The sequence below is a fragment of the Mus musculus genome, chromosome 5, assembly GCF_000001635.26.
Source record: "Mus musculus strain C57BL/6J chromosome 5, GRCm38.p6 C57BL/6J".
Taxonomy (NCBI): Eukaryota; Metazoa; Chordata; class Mammalia; order Rodentia; family Muridae; genus Mus; species Mus musculus.
Window position 1 is genome coordinate 95433695 of NC_000071.6, and position 6000 is coordinate 95439694.

Sequence of the window (6000 nt, forward strand, 5' to 3'; positions counted from 1 at the left end):
AAAGTAGAATATGTCCTGAATTGCTTCTTGACCATTAGAGATTCCTCTGTTGAAAATTCTCTGTTGACCTCTGTACCCTGTTTTTAAATGGGGTATTTGGTTTATAGATTTCTGGTTCCTTGAGATATTTATTTTGTTTGGATATCAGCCCTCTGACAAATGAATAGACAGTAAAGATGTTTTTTTTTCATTCTATAGGCTTCTTTTTTGACGTACTAATTCTGTCCTTTGTCTTCCAGAGGATATTCCATTTAATGGGGTCCCTTTTAGTAACTGTTGAACTGAGTGCCTGAGCCATGGGTGTTCATTTCAAGAAGTCATCACATTTTCCTATCTGTTAAAGAGCCCTGAAATTACTAATGACAGACAGGAGCCTAGCACAACTGTCCTTGGAGAGGAATCACACAGCCATAAATAGAATCACATGCAGAGACCCCAGCCAAACAGAGTTCAAGGAATTTTATAGGGGAAGGGGGAGGATTGAAGGAGCCAGAGAGATCAAAGACAGCACAAGAAAAACCTACAGAATCAAGCTACCTAGCCACACTTGGGATCATTGAGATTGAACTACCAACCAGAGAACTTTCATGAGACAGAACTAGGCCCCTTACACATATTTAACAGTTCTGAAGCTTGGCCTTCATATGGCACTGAAACGACAGGACAAGGGGCTATTTCTGACTGTTGCCTAATTTTTGATCACTTTCCCTTATTTGAGCACCCTTGTCTAGCCTTAATTGAAAAAGATGCACATTGATAAGCTAACATTTATCCATCGGAGGTCTCCCCTTTTCTGAGGAGAATGGGAGGAAAGGTGTGGAAGAGAATAGGGAGTGATTGAGAGGAGTGGAAGTGACTGACGATATGCTATGAACTGTAAACTAATCACATGATACTGCTGCTAGGCTTCTGTCCTTAAGCATAACCAAGTATCATTAAGAGTGTCAGAGTTGCAACAGACAAGTAGACCAATAGAATAAAATTGAAGACCCAGAAATGAACAAACACACCTATGGTCACTTGATTTTCGACAAGGGAGCTAAAACTATCCAGTGGAAAAAAGACAGCATTTTCAACAAATGATCCAGGCACAAATGGTGGTTATCATGTAGAAGAATGTGAATTGATCCATTCCTATCTCCTTGTTAGTAAGGTCAAATCTAAGTGGATCAAGGAGCTCCACATAATACCAGAGACACTGAAACTTATAGAGGAGAAAGTGGGGAAAAGCCTCAAAGATATGGGAACAAAAATTCCTGAATAGAACAGCAATGGCTTGTGCTGTAAAATTGAGAATTGGCAAATGGGACCTCATGAAACTGCAAAGCTTCTGTAAGGCAAAAGACACTGTCAGTAAGATAAAAAGGCCACCAACAGATTGGGAAAGGATTTTTGCCTAATCTAAATCAGATAGGGGAATAATATCTAATATATATAAAGAACTGAAGAAGGTGGACTCCAGAAAATCAGATAACCCCATTAAAAAATGGGGCTCAGAGCTAAACAAAGAATTCTCACCTGCGGAATATCAAACAGCCGAGAAACACCTGAAAAAATGTTCAGCATCCTTAATCATCAGGAAAATGCAAATCAAAACAACCCTGATATTCCATCTCACACTAGTCAGAATGGTTACGATCAAAAACTCAGGTGACAGCAGATGCGGTCGAGGATGTGGAGAAAGAGAAACACTCCTCCATTGTTGGTGGGATTGCAAGCTTGTACAACCACTCTGGAAATCAGACTGGTGGTTCCTCAGAAAATTGGACATGGTACTACCAGAGGACCAGGCAATACCTCTCCTGGGCATATATCCAGAAGATGTTCCAACTAGTAAGAAAGAAACATACTCCACTATGTTCATAGCAGCCTTATTTATAATAGCCAGAAGCTGGAAAGAACCCAGATGCCCCTCAACAGAGGAATGAATACAAAAAATGTGGTACATTTACACAATGAAGTACTACTCAGCTATTAAAAAGAATGAGTTTATGAAATTCCTAGGCAAATGGTTGGACCTGGAGGGCATCATCCTGAGTAAGGTAACCCAATCACAAAAGAACTCTAACTACATGTACTCACTGATAAGTGGATATTAGCCCAGAAACTTAAAATTCCCAAGATATAAGTTAAAATTTGCAAAACACATGAAACTCAAGAAGAACGAAAACCAAAGTGTGGACACTTTGCCCCTTCTTAGAATTGGGAACAAAACACCCATGGAAGGAGTTACAGAGACAAAGTTTGGAGCTGAGACAAAAGGATAGACCATCTATAGACTGCCATATCCAGGGATCCATCCCATAATCAGCCTCCAAACGCTGATACCATTGCATACACTAGCAAGATTTTGCTGATAGGACCCTGATATAGCTGTCTCTTGTGAGACTATGCGGGGGCCTAGTAAACACATAAGAGGATGCTCACAGTCAGCTATTGGATGGATCACAGGGCCCACAATGGAGGAGATAGAGAAAGTACCCAAGGAGCTAAAGGGATCTGCAACCCTATAAGTGGAACAAAATTATGGACTAACAAGTACCTGGAGCTCTTGACTCTAGCTGCATATGTATTAAAAGATGGCCTAGTCAGCCATCACTGTTAACAGAGGCCCATTGGACATGCAAACTTTATATGCCCCAGTACAGGGGAATGCTAGGGCCAAAAAGTGGGAGTGGGTGAATAGCGGAGTAGGGGGAAGGGTATGGGGGACTTTCGGAATAGCATTGGAAATGTAAATGAGGAAAATACTTAACAAAAATATACAAAATAAATAAATAAATGAAAAAAATATTCATAAAGCAAAAAAAAAAAAAAAGTGTATCAGACTTTGGCTCTCTTCCATGAGGTAGGGTTCAAGTTTGTCCACTCAATGGTTGGATACTCCTTTGATCTCTGCTCCATCTTTTAAATTGTACATCTTGCAGGGAGGGAGAATTGCGGATGGAATCTTTTGTGGGAAGGTTGGTGTCCTCCTACCTCCATTGGAAATCCTGATGGGCTAAAGGACGTGGCCACTTCAGTCTTTTTCTCAAGTTAGTAGGGTCCCAGCCAATATCACTCTCTTATCCTCCCAGCAGCCTATTCCAAACCAGGTCTCTGGCTTCTCCCTCAGATGCCCCCACATGGATGTCCTTTGGAGATAGCTCTTCCCACCACACCTGATCCCCAAAACTGCTCCTGTCCCCATACCCTCTCCCATACAGTTCCCACTAATCAACCACTATTGACATCGATTTTATTTCCCCTTTTGAGTGAGATTCAATCATCTTACCTTGGGCCCTACTGTTACTTAGCTTCTTTGGGTGCTTGGGTTATAGTATAGTTATCCTGTATTTTATAGGTAATATTCACTTATCACTGAGTACACACTATGCAAATTCTTTTGGGTCAGGGTTACCTCACTCGCAATGATGTTTTCCAGTTTTGTTTATTTGCCTGAAAATTATAAAATATTCCTACTTTTAATAGTTGATTAGTATTTCATAGCATAAATGTACAAGATTTCCCTTATCCATTCTATGGTTGAGAGAAAGGTGGGCTGCTTCCAGTTTCTAGCTAATATGAATAAATATTCTATGAATGTAGTTGAACAAATATCCAGGTGCTATGGGGAAACATCTTTTGAGTATATTCCCAGGAGTAATAACTTTGTCTTGAAGTAGAATTATTTGTGAGAAATACTAAGATTGATTGCCAAATTTGTTGTACAAGTTTGTGAACTTTCCACAAAGGGAGGACTGTCTCCCTAGTTCTACATCCTCACCAGCATGTGCTGTCACTTGAGTTTTTGATCTTAGCCATGATTATGTGTACAGGATGGAGTCTCAGAGTCCTTTCAATTTGCATTTGACTAGGAGTAGTAAATATTTCTTTAAGTGCTTCTTGACCATTGGAGATTCCTCTGTTGAAAATTCCCTGTTGACATTTGCACACCTTTTATAAATGGGGTATTTTGTTTGTTAATGTCTAATTTCTTGAGGTATTTATAATGTTTGGATATCAGTCAAATGTACAGTTGGTGACATTCATTTTCCATTCTTTACACTGCCATTTTGTCCTATTGATACTGTCCTTTGCCTTACAGAGGATATTCAGTTTCATGAAGCCCATTTATTGTTGATATTAACGCATGAGCTATGGTTGTTCTGTGCAGGAATTACTCAACTTTTACTATAACTTTGAGAGCCCTGACACCATTAATGATATTCTTCAACCAATAGCAAGTAGGAGTGGAAGATATAAAACTATTTACACTACTACTGTTTTGTTTTCCTCTAATCTGATTGTGACTGTGCCCCTTTTCTTTTCTCTTGAAGTAAAAAATATTTCATATGCAAGAGCCACCATGAGCTATAGCCTAAAAAGGAAGCTTCTGTTACTCGAACCTAGGCATCACTGAGCAAGAGTGAGGGAGAGTGACTGGCATTTCTTTCTTTTCCTTTCTTTCCTTTTCTTTTCTTTTTTTGATATTATATTTATTAGATATTTTTATTTACATTTCAAATGTTACCCCCTTTCCTAGTTTCCCCTCCAAAAATCCCCTATGTCCTACCCCTCCCCATGTTCCCCAGCCCACCCACTCCCATTACTTGTTCTGGCATTCCCCTATATTGGGGCAGAGAGTCTTCCTAGGACCAAGGGTCTCTCCTCCCGCTGATGACCGACTAGGCCACCCTCTGCTACAAATATAGCTAGAGCCTCAAGTTCATGATGTGTTTTCTTTAATTGGTGGTATAGCTCCAAGGAGCTCTGAGTATACTGGTTAGTTCATATTGATGTTCCTTCTATGAGACTTCAGTCCTCTTCAGCTCCCTGGGTATTTCTCTGGCTCATTCATTGGGGACCTTGTGCTTAGTCCAATGGAGAACTATGAGCATTCACTTCTGTATTTGCCAGGCACTGGCGGAGCCTCACAGGAGACAGCTATATCAGGTTCCTGACAGCAGACTCTTGTTGGCATCTGCCTAGTGCCTGGGTTTGGTGGTTGTTTATGGGGTAGATTCCCAAGTGGAGCAGTCTCTGGTTGGTCATTCCTTCAGGCTCTGCTCCGAACTTTGTCTCTGTAACTTCCTCCATGAGTATTTTGTTCACCATTCTAAGGAGGAACGAAGTATCCACACTTTAGTCTTCCTTCTTCTTGAGTTTCATGTGTTTTGAAAATTGTATTTTGGGTATTCTAAGGGACTGGCATTTCTTATCAATGGTTTCCTGAAGGACAAAACTCTGCTACCAGGAAAGGCAGAAGAACCAAAATAAGAAAACATATAGAATAAAATCATCCTGAGGCCATTCTAGTTATATTTCCATATATATATATATACATATATATATGGATTTCCATCTAGTTATATTTTCAAGTACAAATTAATCATGGTTGCAAGAGCTGGGGAGAGGGTGATGGTATATGGAAACTTCTCAGCCTAGCCCTTGGTGAGAACACACAACTACTCGAGGCACCATTTATACTCTGTGTCAGTGCTGCCCCCTACTGGAAACCAGGTTGATCTTGGCCACAGGATTGCTTCAGAGACTCAAGGATCCTACTACCTGCACTCCCAGCCTGTAAGGATCATTCTTCAAAATCACATGTATTTTTTGAGACAGAAAAGTCATAATCCATTAATAACTGCACTCTATGGAATTGAGCAGAGCTTACAGGCCAAAATCATTATCTTACTTAAGGTTTCTATTGCTGCGATAACAGTCATGACCAAAAAAATTGGGGAGGTTTATTTGGCTTCCCCTCAGAGAAGAGGAGTGCTCACACAAATGCACATTAGCTTAACAAGGTGCATCTTTTTCTATTGACGTAGACAAGGTATTCCAGTTAGAGGAAAGGGACCAAAGGCAGGCAATAGTCAGAGGAGTCACTAGAGTGTAACCTCCCCCCCATCCTCGCCCCTCCCCCCCAACCTTAAAGCTCACTGAACCAGACCTCCTGGACATTGTTGCCACTAAGGAGATTATATAGGGTGGAGCCTGCCTCCCTAGATCACT